The sequence below is a fragment of the Ambystoma mexicanum genome, chromosome 10 (assembly GCF_040938575.1).
Source record: "Ambystoma mexicanum isolate Mex_15411 chromosome 10, UKY_AmexF1_1, whole genome shotgun sequence".
Lineage (NCBI taxonomy): Eukaryota > Metazoa > Chordata > Amphibia > Caudata > Ambystomatidae > Ambystoma > Ambystoma mexicanum.
This window is the reverse complement of record NC_090932.1, coordinates 490,024,246-490,040,889: the sequence shown is the minus strand read 5'-3', so window position 1 is coordinate 490,040,889 and position 16,644 is coordinate 490,024,246.

The window sequence follows — 16,644 nt, the reverse complement described above, 5'->3', positions numbered from 1 at the left end:
CCGTCAAGGACCATTTTGACACCCTTGCTCCAGCCTTGGCTGATTTCTGTAATCATTTTTTTTTCCACTGGAACGTCCCCTCTCCCAAACTCTTGGAAAATCTGTCCATCTCCCAGCTTACTCTCCACACTGAATCTGTTGGTTGTCTCCATGACCATCAGTCTGTTTTAAGAGCTGCCAGAGGCACGGAAACTGCTCTCCTGAACACCTGTGAAGATCTGATCTCTAACCTTGATTCTAGCATTCCTTCTTTCCTCATCCTCCTTGAACTTTCCTCTGCTTTCGATATGGTCAACCACGCCATGCTGATCAATCGACTCTGTGAGAACCTGAGCATCATGGATCAGGCCGTGAAGGGGCTGACCTCCTTGCTCTTGGACTGCCCCTCCCAGTTCCAGTTTGGTCCCTTTCTCTCCACCACCTCTCTCTACCTGTGGCGTTCCCCAGGGCTGTATCCTCTCACCCTGGTTTTTCAACCTCTACTTGGCCCTTTTGGCCCACCTGATCTCTACCGTTTTCCTCTAACTTTCACTGTTATGTGGATGATACTTAGCGCTCCTTCAGGATCCCCTCAGCCTCCTCTCCTCTCTCGCTCATTCCTGGTGTCATCTTCAACTCCACTCTCTCTTTCTCTCCTCACATCTCGGACGTCACCAAAAAGTCACACTACCAGCTACACCTCCTAAAAGGGACTGTTCCTTTCTCACTTTCCCCCAGAAGTTCATTGTCTCCAGAGCCCTGATTCTCTTTAGGCTAGACTATACTGCAACAGCCACTTTCTCAATCTGCCTTCGTCTGCAGTCCACCCTCTGCAACTAATCCAGAACAATACTGTAAGACTTATTCTTGGCCTCTAGCCCAAGGACCATTTCTCTCCAGCCATGAAATTTCTCCACTGGCTCCCGGTGGCTGCAAGGATCAAGTTCAAGATCCTTTGCATTGTCCACAAGGCTTTCTGGGGCTGGGATCCGCACTACATCCCACGCTCACTTCCAAAATACCTTCCTTCTCGAACCCTGAGGGTTAGATGCTTCTCCAGGCAGAGAGTGGGGGGTAGAGCTATCTCCTCTACAGGTGCCTCCCCCTGGAACGGCCTCCCTGGCCCTCCCAAACTTGAGCCAGACCACCTGAAGTTCCAGAAGCAGCTCAAAACATTCCTCTTCTCCTCTGCTTTCTCTCTCTCCCTCCCCTGCTGACCTACCTGACCTACCTGTCTGCTGTACCAACTGGTTGCTTGGCTGCCCTCAGTCTCACTGAATCCATGCTCTTTCTTGATCAGTCACCCTTCCGCTGCCTCTGGGCTGACCACACAGTTAGGGGCTGTAACTGTAACCCTACAGCCCCTTGTTCTCCTTGTACTACCAAGAGCTGCACTGCCCCAGCTGCACTTACTGAGAGCATTGCTGCCCTGTTGTCCCCTCCCTTTTCCCTTGCACTTCTCGTTCTCGCACTTGCATGATCTGAATGACTCAAGGCTATGTTTTCCTTCCCTTATCTTGTTGCACCTAAAAACACTTGTGTACAGGGGCGCTATATATGACTTATCATATAATTTCAGAATTTTATCACAGATGCCCAGAAAAATATGCAATGCTGCAGTAAGAAACGGCTAGACTGGCAGAACCCAAATACCAGTCTAGCCAGGTAATTACACTTAGCAGGATGCTTTATCAGAAATGCCCAGTTAAAAAAAAGTCATACCAAACTGAGGAATTGCTAGACTGGCTGCACCAAAATGCCTCTCTAGCCACTAATACCACGTATCATGCCTGCTTAGCATGGACATGGACGGTCATTATGATTTATTGCACAACTCCCCTCAACACATCCCCTCTTATAGATGGTACATAATAGCCCAAACTAATAAAAATGGCTTGTGTGTTTCGTTGAACAGTTTCTTAAAAAACACATGTACGAAAAGGATAATGTATTTTGTAATATGTAGTTAAGGCTACATGCACTGCAATCCAGCAGTAAAGCCTGCCCCCTCGCTCTTCTCTCTCTCTCTCTCTCTCTCTCTCTCTCTCTCTCTCTCTTTGCCGCAATGTGAATGTAGGGATAATGTGCTTCTGCATATAATGCTCTACTAAACACACACACACACCCACCTTTCCAACAGCTTGACTGACAGACGGAAGCAAGCTCTGCCAACGCAGTGGCACGAGGCCTAAATACACAGATCTCCCATTGCTGGAGCCCTCCAGGTGGACGAAGGTTGCAGCGATATTTTCTCAGCAATTCAATCACAGTCCTTAATTTAAACATTTTTCTTAATGAAAACACATAAATAGTTTTACTTGGTAACAGGAACTCATAATTAGCTTGCAAGTACACAGTGCACGGAAGAATGCATGATTTGGTGTGCATTGTGCGTAGAGAAGGTAGAAGCTACCATGCAATATGCTTACTTCCTGCAAGTATATTGAATGCATTCGGTTCAACGTCAAATTCAAAAGATTCTGCATTTGATTTCATATAGACATGATTTTCAATGTCCATTTGCAATCAAGTTATAGTGCAGTTACACTGCAACTACAGTGTGAACAACTTAATCCCAATTACTCTGGAGCTACGCTGTAATTGAAATTCAGATGTACCATGAGAGATTTGCACACACTGCTTCACAGCTATTCCATTAGACTATGTGGACTAGCACCGGGCCACAAACACAACAAATATCAGCACAAAGGGAAGCCATGTGCCACTATTTAATCCGCATTGCAGAAACTCAGACCAGGATGCCATATTAACACTCACTGGCAAATCCAATAGAGGAAAGGAGCCCTATTTTAGGAAGGGGGGATTATACCACCAGTCATTCTCAGAAAAGGCATCATGGCGCTGTCTGCAAAATGTACAAACTGACGAATAATAGATAATATAAGCCTAAAAAATCTAAGACAAACGTAAACAGAGGATAAACATTTTCAATGTTTTTTAAAAATGGTGAAAGGTTTTCCAGATTGTGATCTGAATAATGATGGCTGGATGTTCTTCCTAACAAATAAAAGATGTTCATCGTGTCTAAAGATTCACATGATTCTGTGCCAACACTTGGGCTCAAGAAGAAAAAGACGTCAACCTCTTACGTTAGCCTTTTTATACTTCAGAATGGCAAATGAGCAAGGGATCTGACACCTGGGTTGTCTCGTTTGTTTGAAGGCGTAAAGTTTCTGGCACAAAGTAGTCCTCTTATTCCCGTAGGCAAATGTGTGCAAAAGACACATATAATATTTTGGCAGCCAGTGGATCATTGTCAGACCGGCACAATATCGCTGAATTTCTTTAATCCAAGCACAGAACCTTCTCCTGCAATATGAACCCATGAATTCTGAATCGATTGTCATTTGTGAGTCATCTTTGATGTCCTGTGTGTTAGTCTTAGCAGTGCAATGCAGTGGCGCTAGTTATGGTTGCATAGCAAACCATGAATGGTATATTTCTTGTTTTTTTTTATTTTACTCCGTAATCATAATATCCCTTCAACTAAAGCCTTTTCACAGAATTTGATAGGTTTTTACCACTGCAACTTACCATTAACGTCCCTTTAACAATGTTTTTTCTGTGTATATATATATATATATATATATTGTTAAAGTGTTTTTTAAATTTGAAAAGTTGATGTAATCAGCTATATCAAATTAATAATAAAATATATATATATATATATATTCAGTAAAAAAACTTTGTTAAAGGGACGTTATGGTTCCAAGTAAAACCTTACTGAAATTCACTAGTTATTGTAAGCTGTGATGTCATCTTTGATGTCCTGGGTGTTAGTCTTATCAGTGCACGGTGGTGGCACTAGTTATGGTTGCTTAGCTTACCATAACTAGCGAATTTCAGGGGGTTTTCAGTTTTACTTGGAACCATAATGTCCCTTTAACAAAGTTTTTTTACTGAATTTCATAGGTTTTTAGTAGCTCAACTTAACCATAACGTCCCTGTGACTTTATATACATGTAACATAAAACATACTGAACCCCCAGCTCATGATTTTGATGTCCGCAGACTGTGCGTATGTCCGCGGATGAATGCGGGCAACAGCAACACTACCCAAAAACTCAGGGGGTATCTTAAATTGTTATATCATGCCATATGAACACTGCACAAGTTCAAAAACCAGCACACACACACATTATATGTAGTAAAAAATAAGAAGTGGAACCTATATATCTAGCACATCAACCATCCATTTAAATACCATATATACTAAAATGGAATATACCAAAACAAGAAAGATATGCTTCTGACATCATTACCTCACAGAAACTGCACAACTAGGAGAAACAGCAGATCTACAGACCAGTAAGAACACAACTTACCAGAAGCTAGTAAGTAAACTACATTTTTCTTATATATTTCTAAAATGTCTGTATTAGATACAATAAAAGTAATATATATATATTTTTTCACAGAAATGTCCAGTACTTTAGAATGGCTTGAGGAGAATTTCCCACATGAGGAAATGTCTGAAGATAGTGATACTAATGTTAGACACTTCTCTATATAACCAAATTAATAAGCATTACTTTATGTATACTTAACATATATATACATATATATATATATTCAGTGAAAAAAACTTTGTTAAAGGGATGTTATGGTTAAGTTGCGCTACTAAAAACCTATGAAATTCAGTGAAAAAACTTTGTTAAAGGGACGTTATGGTTCCAAGTAAAACCGAAAAACCCTTGAAATTCGCAGTTATGGTAAGCTAAGCAACCATAACTCGCGCCACCACCGTGCACTGCTAAGACTAACACCCAGGACATCAAAGATGACATCACAAATGTCATTGATGACATCACTGATGACATCACATGTGTATGTACTTCTCATGAAATATGTCTAGAAGGGATTCTTATTATGTTGCGAAAAAAGTGTCAAGAATCATTGCAAGAAATAAACCCTAATAAGTGCACTGAACGATGCATTGATATAAATAGCATCCTATTATGGGGTTCTGTCTAGTATACTAAGCTACTCATACAGAAACATAACATTGTGTGCAGCGTAAAAGATGAAGGTATGATATTCCTAATATTAATATGTTGAATAATTAAATGATAATTGTTTTCTTAACAGATTTTTGTGTACTGTGAAATATGTAATAAGTAGCTAATAAAACCCATGTATTACATAATTGCATTACTATAGACAAAACACAAAGACACAAGAACACATACCAATATGGGTACATACAGGGAAAGTGAAGTTAGCAAAAAAGCACAAGTAGTAGCAGAAACAATTCATAACTTAACTGATTAGTTTCATGCAAATAAATGATTGCTCTGTTTCAAAGCTGCTATTTACCATATGTATATGTATCACTTGATGTGATTGGACCCTAAGGAAAGTAGTGTGAGTACAATGTATACAAATATGACCATATACAGGGAAAGTACAGCCATAAAAAAAACAGAACTATCAGAAAGTGCTCATAAGTCTAGTGATTATCTTTATGCACAAAAAGGATTGCTGTCTTTCAAGCTTGTGTTTTCCCATATGTATATGTTTCATATGATGTGACTGTACTCTAAGGGAATTACTGTAAGAACCTACTAGAAGGATACGTCTACAAATAAAATAAAATTCTTAGTTTCTGACTGTTACTGAAGAAAACCATGTGGCCTAGATATGTCAGCAAAAGAAAAAATAGTGAGCCAGACATGTGATGTCATCAGTGATGTCATCAATGACATTTGTGATGTCATCTTTGATGTCCTGGGTGTTAGTCTTAGCAGTGCACGGTGGTGGCGCGAGTTATGGTTGCTTAGCTTACCATAACTGGCAAATTTCAAGGATTTTTCGGTTTTACTTGGAACCATAACGTCCCTTTAACAAAGTTTTTTCATTGAATTTCATAGGTTTTTAGTAGCGCAACTTAACCATAACGTCCCTTTAACAAAGTTTTTTTCACTGAATTTCATAGGTTTTTAGTAGCGCAACTTAGCCATAACGTCCCTTTAACAAAGTTTTTTTACTGAATTTCATAGTTTTTTAGTAGCACAACTTAACAATAATGACTTTAACTTTATATACATGTCATATGGAACTGACTAGATCTCTTCTTATGAACTTGATGTCCGCGAACTTATTTAATGTTCGCGGACATGTTCGGAGAACAGTACCACTACCTAAAAACTGTGGGGGGGGGTGGTGGGGTATGTTTGATTGTTATATCATAATATAGGAACATTTAACAAATTCAAAAAGCAGCACACAAACACATTATATATAGTAATACAAAAGAAATGTAACCCATATATGTAACACACTAACCATTCATTTAAATACAATATGTTCTGAAATGGAATATACCACAAGAAGATAAATTGGCTTCCAACATAATTACCTCACAGACACAACAGAACTGAGAACAAGACCAGACCCACTGAATACATAGGACTTATCTTTCCAGAAATAGTAAGTGTACATCATTGTACTCATATATTTATAAACTTTCTGTATTAGATTAAAAAATATATTATCTTTTTTTTTTTTTCTCACAGAAATGTCCAGTACTCTGGAATGGCTAGAGGACAATTTCCCACATGAAGACATTTCACAAGATAGTGAAACTAATGGTAAACACTTTATAATATAAACCATTTATTTATTATTTTTTTATATACATTTAACATATATATTATTTTTTTGTACAGAGTATACCAAAATAGAAAAAACATCAGAAAACCATGTTATGGATAACAGTCTTCACAATATAGAAGAAAAAATGGATGTATTGTTGGCTAATTTTAATAATTTAAAAACTTTTGTAGAAAATCATTTCAAACCAAAAACCTCGTTCCATTGCCCCACATGTACTTGACCCTCCTCACCATATCCCAGTCAATTATCCCCAAACCCTCTCCATAATCCAAAACATTTTGATGAGACTTCCATCCCTTCTGCACCTAATACCAATCATGTTGAAACCCCAAATTCTCCTGTTTTTGTTTCTGTTTCTGCCTCACCTTCTCTGTCATAAATTATTAATATATGTTAAATAAAGTTTAATTTTTATATTGTATTGTGAATAGTTTCCGTTTGTTTTTTTAAAACAATAAAAGTGTCCGCGGACAGTGCGAGTGTTCTGAACTGTTCATACATAAACGAAGATGGAGGTGTCCTGAAGAACACCACACCTGTTTGTACTGTTCGCTAGCAAGTTGAAACTGTTCTAAGAACACACGTGGTGTCCTGAAATGTTCGTAAAGAAACAAAAATTAAAGTGTTCTAAAGAACACTATATCTGTCCGTAATGTTCGCTATCAACTTAAAACTGTCCTAAGAACACAATCGGTGTCCTGAAATGTTCGTACGTAAACGAAAATGGAGGTGTCCTGAAGAACACTATACCTGTTCGTAGTGTTCGCTAGCAAGTTGAAACTGTTCTAAGAACACAATTGGTGTCCTGAAATGTTCTTACATAAACGAAATTACACGTGTCCTGAAGAACACTATTTCTGTCCTTACTGTTCGCTACCAAGTTTAAACTGTTCTAAGAACACACGCGGTGTCCTGAAATGTTCGTTTCACGTGTGACGCACTTTGAAATTCCTTCAGAACCCGAATACTGTCCGTAGGACATCAATGGGCATGCGCTAACCAGTCTCCGTGCACTTGGTGTCCTGCGGACAGGCGCTTCCTTCACGGACTAGTTCGCGAACGGATCATATGACCGCGCCCACGCTCATTGAGTGTCCTGAAATGCGGACACTGTTCGTGTCCCCGAACAATTTAAAAGTACATTTTCAGTTAATCCATAATATTTTTCAATAAAATCTCACCATGGCACAAGTCCCACATAGCAATCTTGAGTTTATATATACCTTTTGAAACTTTCCGATCCTTTTTTTGTGTTCGATCTGTCCGCGGACAGTGCGCATGTCCGCGAACCGCGCCCAAGCACCCCTATAAAATACCACGCCCAAGAGCTTATTCCCATTGTGTTTCTGGCTGTTCTTCAGAACACAGTGATTTTTTCTGCCACCTGCAGACTACACCATCATCGAGATGGCATCCTTGGCTGCTGAACTGCCACTTGGTGCTGCACCTGCTTCAGCACCACCCCCACCCCCTCCACCACCACCACCACCTCCCCAAGGGCCTGAAGAGGGGAACAGGAGTGAGGATGCGGAGGAGGAAGAAGAGGATGATGAGACTGAGGTAGAGGAAAACCCTACTACCCGCACTAGGCGTGAGTCTTGGGTGTGGCGGTTATTTACCATTCATGGTAATGTTCCTAAGGCTCATGCGAACCGTGTTACCTGCAATGAGTGCAAAATGATACTCAGTCACGGGAAGCACGGTAAGTACAGCTTTGGGACCACTACTATGAAGCGACACCTGAGGTCTTTTCACTCTGGGGCTATTCGCAGGGTTGTACCTTGCGAAGAACGTAGCAGGTTGATTTCCTCTACTTCATCCTCTGTTTCTGATCCTGTCACCACAAGGACCACCTCTGTGGGACAGCGTCTTCCTCAAGCTGCCTCACAGCCCATACAGAATGCTGATGACCCTTACCTTTCGAGGGTCACAGTTGTATGTATGTACTGTGACACAGTACTCTGCAGGGGGGAGGGACTTCGGAGTGCTTTTGAGACTATCGTCTCAGAGCACGACAAGACCTGCTCACTACCCAAATAAAACCCACTCTACATCTTCCTCTCTCAGCTCGCCCTTTCTTATCCCTGTGGTTGGTGTCCCCCCCTTTACCCTCCTTTACCCTCCTCTCCTAGTGTGTCGTGTCTGAAAAACCAAAAAAAATACAAAATTACAAAAATCAAAAAAAATAAGGCTCTTTTCAGAGCCGCCTTTCCCAGTTAAAAAATAGAAGTGAAAATAAATGAAACAGGGCTCTTTGTATTTTTTAGAAGTCCGCGGACAGTTCGCGAACATTAAAAAAATTGGGTTCCTACTCCATCACAAACATTGTAATTTTCTCTGGAAAGAAGTGGTGGCTCTGAAAAGAGCCTTTGGGTGGTGTTTGTAAGTCAAAAATTGTAAATGCTTAACATCTACTTCAAAATCGTTGTTGTAATTCCAAAAAAGGTCGCAATGCATTTTGTACATTTCTCAGAAAAATCTGATTGCCAGCAAAAGTAAGATGGAATCCATCTCTGCAAAAAATGTATGTACTACAAAACATAATATTTTCATTGTGAAAAGAATACATGCCAAAATCTCTTCGAAAGGCACAAACAGCCTTATTAACATTGCGCCTTGCTTTTTCCATTTGTGGACCAAATGAAGAAGAACGAAGCCACATTTGTCTCTGCGCAATCCGTCAAAATATCACTTGAGAATTAGGAAACATGTCCATAACCTTCCTAAGTCCTTCTTTCATAGCAAATTGCAAAGAAATTTCAGTCACATGTCCTAAACTGTTCCCTCCACAATGAATTACAATTATGTCTGGATCTTGCTCTGTCTCCAAAGTAGCACAGAGAGGTAGCAAGTCCAACCACTTCATTCCACGTACTCCATGCCAGTGTACTTCCACATGTGGGAATCCAAGATCTACAGCTACTCCACAGCTTTCTGCATGCACCTTCAACCAATGTATCCACGAATCTCCTAAAATCCAAATAATCTGTTTTCTGAAACACACAGCCATAGCTATCTTTTGTTCTCTCAGCAAAAAGAGAATCTGAGAAAATCTCTCCTGGCACAACACACCCACCAAACTTTCCTGACCAATCACTTTCAGTTCTTATTCTCATTTGCATGACTTCTGAACCCAAAAATCCCCGGATGTAACTCCCGATATCCGCGAACTACAGCCATGTCCGCGGACATATCGTAACATGAACAGCCCTTCTACCATTTCCACTACACTCTCTCTGCCATTCCCTCACTGGATGTACCTCAAAAATCACATGACCATGCACCAATCACATTCAAGACCTCTACATCTAACTGCATCATCACAGATCAGCACTGCAAATGTACTGTGAATATCTCTGAGTACAAGTGTCATATCATTGGCAAGCAGCATCTACCAGAAATACTGTACAAGTCTTCAATATTTCTACTTGCAGCTCCATGCATATCCATATGCATGAACACAAACTTCAGGTATGCATATTTTCTGTGTAGTAGATGAACACATTTTCAAACAGACTTTTACCTTGTAAAATCTGTAAAATGAATTTACTGTACTTTTTTCAATTTCCTAAAATCAACTATCACTTATAAACCTTTATACTATTTACTTTCTTTATACACACACACTCAAATCATGTTAAACTAACATTTTTTAAATGAAATATATAGGCTACATATATTCAAACAAAATTGCATGCAAACACAATCTATGTTTAAACCTTTATAAAAATACTTATACAATTTCATATTTTTGTTTTTATTTATTTATTTACTTAATTACTTTAAATTAGACATGACATTGAGGCGCTATTACCTAGAACAGTTTATTTACAGAAATAGTGGTATTCACTAATATATTATAAATTTCGAAAGACATAGTAAAGATATTTTTTTTTGCTACAGTTAGTCATTCAATACAATGTGTTCATTAAGAACATATCATATGTACTGAACTCATGCAATGTATCTTATGTAAATAAATTAGTTTAATGGTTTTACAGAAGGCACTGAGGATTTCAATTAAAAAAATCAACATCTAAATTAAAAACAGTGCTATATACAAACAAAGTTACTAATTTGAAGCTTTTACAATTGTAGTGAAGACCAGTTTCCTGAAAAGAAGCAGCCGAATTCGAAGAAGAAAGAAAAACTAAGAAGTTACCTGTTAATTTAAAAAAAAAGTAAGTAAAATATCACCATAATATTTGTATCATTAATGAAATATACTATAACGTTAATACAAGCTATTTCGGTTTCTAAAAATAGAGATTTTGTACCATTTTGTCCAAAAATGTCCATGTCTTAAACAGCGATTTACAGCCAGAATGGCCCACAAATTTCTATTTTTGGACACACAAATTACCCAAATGAACCACTACAATTTTCATATTATAGAACAAACAACTGTTTTAATTGTATACATTAGATTTACTATTTACTTTTCCACACCACAAGCTTACTTTTTTTGTCATCTGAACCCCAGTTTAGTAACACATAAATTCAAGAATACCTATCCCTACTAGTTTTAGTTCCCAATGCACAATCACACACCATTACATACATCTTTATCATCTTACTCAAACACTCATGCACACAGCACACATACATTCCAGAACACCCCAACCCATATCTTCTTTATTTTTTTCAACAGACCCTAAAGAATGCCTACCAAAAGTCAAGTCCGTAGAAAGCAACGCAAAAGTAGAGCAAATGAAAATAAAGGTGTCCAACATAAGCATCCATCTCTAGCAGAATTTGTAAAAAAAGTTGAAACAAAATAGCTAATACAATCATTTAGTGAAACACAAGAAGTTTCAAGTACAACAACTTCGCTTCCTCTATCAAAATGTAAAACAAACCAAAAAACAATTAACAGAAAATCAGCTATCAGTACAAATAAACCTACTTCTTCAAATTTTAATATAGTGCAAAGTAAGCATACCAAGAAAAGTATTTTAGCCAAAATATACCGTCACAAAGTCCTTCAAAATCTTATAAAAACAGGAGAGAAATCAGGTTCAAAGCTTAAAACCTATCGTAGGAAATTAATCTTAGAAGCATTGATGGACAGTGCAATTCTTCTCAAAAGAAATTTATTTATTTTACTGTTAAACAAAATGAAACCACTAACAAAACTAATAACTAAATTACAAAAAAGACTTCTCAATAAGCGAAATATCAACAGAAAGAACTTCTTAAGTATCAGCGGAGGTGAATGGAATCACACTACAAGCACAGAACCATATTTTAATGAAGAAGCGTACAAACAAATGCAAACAAATACAATTGCCATACATAGCAGTGGTTGAGGTTATGAAAAAGTGAATAATACCATAATGGAACAAGAAGTACTTCTTACAAAAATATGCCCTGAAAACTTAGAATTACCCCTCCATTCAACTGAATCAGAACGTCTAGTGTACAAATGGCCATGCACGTCAATGTGTAACATTCCCAAACAATGTTTCAAATCTTTACGCCAATTCCTCAATAAATATGTAAAAAGCAAAGGCAAAATTAAAATGAAATTACTGCAAAATATAGATACCTGTCCAGTGCGCAAGTACACAGGACTACAAGGACATTCATTAGCCTGCATTACAGGACCTACTTGTAAAACCACTTTCCATGATATCAAAAGGATATCAACACATCATTCAACTATAAGAAATCTAGTCTATAAACTGTACTATGTTAAAAGTCCTGCTTTAGCACTAGCAAAGTTAAATAACATCCTTCTAGGCGGTACAGCAAAAGACCTACTTGAAGAAATTCACTATATCCAGAAAAAATATTTTGGAAGTGAAAGCCATTTACAAAATGAAATAGCTTTAAACCAATTAAGCAACAATTCTACACATGGCAACCTTTTGCTAAACACATACAAAAAAGAAATACTAAAATTTAAAAGTACATCAGCTGAAGTACCAAACCATGTATGTGTATGTTGCCGTAGAATTCTTTATAAAAGTAACACAAAAACTGTGGACCTATCATACAAAATAGAAGACAATGAAGATTCTAAATGGTTTGAATTAGCTCTCTACCTTGTAGCAGAAAACAAATATGAAATAACTGAGCCCTAAATACTTTGCAGTTATTGCACTACAAAACTTGACAACAACCAAACTCCTTCACATTCTATCACAAATAATTTGGAAGTATACCCAGTACCAAAACCTCTACAACAACTTAATTTATATGAGAGCATCATAATTCAAACAGTACACCCATTTCAAGCAATAATACGCCTTCAACCAAAAACAGCAAAATTACCTCCCTCTAAATTGGTAAAAGGCATTTGTGGAAAAGTAGTTTATTTACCATTACATCTAAAAGGAAATGTGCATACTCTAGGAGTGCAACGTCCAATGCAGCAATCTTTAATTATATTAGTAAATGGAGTACCTACAAAAGACAAAAAAATATGGCAACAGCTGGTAGATTTATATAAAGTTAGACAAGCCTTCCAATATCTTAAAGAGAATAATGAATGTTACAAAGAAATTAATATTGAAGAAAACTTGAAAGATACAACTGAAATAATTCAAGAAACACAAGAAGCTGGTCAATTTGAGCTACTAGATCCTGCTGCAATATCAAATACTTTAGACCATTATACAATTCATCCTTTGCACTGTAATGACACCGTACAAGATGTACTGAAAACTTACCAAATGTGTCAAACAAAAGGATCGCCAATCAGTATATGGGGAAAAGTATAGAAGCACGTGCTTTTCCTCTACTCTTTCCTACTGGCAAAGGAGGAAGGTATGATGATAGACCTATTCAAATATCAGCCTCAGAATACCGCTCATTACGGATGTATTCTGAAGATCCCATATTTAGACAAAATATGGAATACATATTCCACCTACTCTTTGAAAGTGAACTAGCAACTTTATGTTAAGGAGTAGCACACATATTAAAGTCAGGATCACACTTTCAAAATATGACAGCTACACAATTATTAGAGAAAGTGCAACAAAAGGATGAGGTTTTACAATCAAATATTACAAATCTATTAGCAAATAAATATGCGTGGTACTAAAGAGTACTGGTTTCAACGTCATGGAGATGTACGTTGTATGATCAGAAACCTTGGCCCACCCACTTGGTTTGTTACATTAAGTTGTGCAGAATATGCATGGGAAGATTTACATGATTTCCTACGCATATCAAATAAAAACAAAACAAACATAGATATTCTAACACCTGGAGAACTTTGTTCTTTGGATCCTGTTAATGCTTCAAGATATTTTCACCATCGCTTCATTGCTATGCTACTTTTTATTTGTAATAAAACTGTTCCTCCCCTTGGAGAAGTGCAACACTTCTTTTGGAGAAAAGAATACCAAGCCAGAGGAGCACCACATATCCACATGCTTTTATGGATTAAAGATGCTCCTAAATTTGGTCAAGACAGTGATGCCACTGTTTTACAGTTTATTGAAAAATATGTCACTTGTGAAATTCCATCAGAAGCCACAAATAGTGATCTTCATGCACAAATTTTACAATTTCAAAGACACAAATGTAGAAAATATTGTCGTTGCAAATACAAAAACAAAGGCAAATACTACACCAAATGCGATTTGGTTTCCCTAGACCAGTTACAAATGCAGGTCAAGTAAACAACCTCATGTCTTCAGTTAGACATAGTGTTAAAGGTAAGTCACCTAAAAATACATATTACATAAAAAGAAAAGAAGAACAAAAATATATCAATGATTATAATGCAATCATTGCCCACTTATGGAATGCAAACATAGATGTGCAGTACATTGCAGACAATTCTACTGCAGTTGCACGATATGTCACAGCATACTTAACTAAAGCAGAAAAGACAGAGCTCCAAGACCTCTGGAATGACCTGTCATCAGATAAAACAGTATCTCAGAAATTATACAGCTTGGGCATAAAAATGCTCACCCATAGAGAATGTGGATCTTATGAAGCAGCTGATCGTTTAACTGGTACTTCATTGTATGGTAAATCTGAAAATATAATATGGCTAAGTCTTGGTCCAGCTAAATCTAGAAAAAGAGTTCTAAAATCATATGAAGATATAGAAACAATAGCCAAACATGATCCCAACAGCCAAGACATTTTAAAAAACAATTTATTGGACACATACTACCCAAACAGAAGTAATACTTTGGAAAACATGTGTCTATACCAAATAGCCCAAAAGTACACATACAAAAATAATATGAAACCAGATGAAAAAAAAGGTAAATATAGAGTGACAGACTGTGAAGGCAGCTTAGTTAAACTCACTAAACCAAATTTAATTAATCATATCAAATTGTCATTGAAGACTCCTCAACATAAAGAAGTATATTACATGTCCCTGCTACAACTCTTCAAACCATGGAGAAAAGAAGAACAATTACTAGATAACTATGACTCATATGAGGATGCTTTCAAAGCAAATGAAAGCACTATAACTGATGTAAACTTTACACAGTACAAAACAATGTTGCACAATGAACAGCAACATGAAGAAGAACTCCAAGCCCAACTAGATAAGGATACTCCTGACAGTAGTCAACCTTCTGTAACAGGAAGCCAAGAACCACTGGGAGAACCACTAATAACAAATGAGGCAGAATTACCTATGATAGAAGTAGAAAACACCATGTGTCAGTATGAAGATAAGGAAGACTTAACTATACTACAATCAAAACTAAACAGTGAGCAAAGTAGCATTTTTCAAGAAGTAACAAAACAAATTGCACATGGTATAAAACATGAAAATAAAGAATGTTCCTGCCATAATTATAAACCTATACTACTGTACGTCAGTGGTGAAGCTGTTTCTGGCAAAACATTCCTAATCAAAATCATTAGTAAGTTCCTTCAACAATTGACAAACAACAAACTGTCAGCTGTTGTCACTGCCCCCACAGGTTTAGCTGCCTACAACATAGGTGGTGTTACATTACACTGATTACTACTATTACCAGTAGAACACCAGAACAAATTAGACTATTACAAACTTTCTGCAGAAGCTGCAATGGAATTACGCAGAGTATTGAAACAAATGAAAATGCTACTAATAGATGAAGTGAGCATGGTCTCCAACCTGATGTTAGCTTTGATTCACCTCAGATTACAAGAAGTACTCAAAACAGACTATGAAGAGCTCTTTGCAGGAAAACACATTATTGTTTTTGTAGATCTGCTTCAATTAACACCAGTAAAAGGTGAACCTATTTTTAAAACATTCGGGCAGAAACTCTGCCGTAAAACTGTTGGCAGCATTGGAAATGTCAACCTTTGGCAACATTTCCAATACAGAGAATTAATAGAAAACATGCGCCAATCTGCAGATCTAACTTATGCCAACATTTTAAAAAGTTTGAGAGTTGGTATACTTTCTAAAGAAGCAGAAGCAACATTGAAAACCCGGCACATTAATGCACTTTATGGCGATAATGCATGTGCTACAGATGTTATGGAACAATTAACCCACAAAAATTTCAATTGTATGGCCTTAATGCCAACTCTTGCAAGCTGTCTCAAATTCAATGAAATAATGTTAAGTAAAGAAATGCAACCAATAATGGAAATTAGCGCCACAGACAAACTAGATGTACATGGTATGACACTACCCATGTGTGACCAAGCCACAACAAGACTAAATAATTTAGAAAAATCAATCTCAAACACAGTAGGCTTAGACAAGATGTTAAAATTATCCTTAAATTGCAGAGTAATGCTTAAACGTAACCTTTACGTGGACCAAGGACTAGTTAATTGAGCACTGGGTACAGTTGTTGGCTTTCAAACATACCCACGTGACAACAAAATTCAGTTTGTCAATACACTCTTTGACAAACTTTCAGAAGTAAAACGAATAGGACGCTCAACAGCTAGATTCCTTCTCTTCAAAGATATGTATGTACGCAGAGAAAAATTTTCTCTAACTCTTGCATACGCAGTCACGATTCATAAATCACAAGGTCTTACTCTAGACAAAGCAATGATAGACATTGGTAACACAGTCTTTAAAGAAGGCATGAG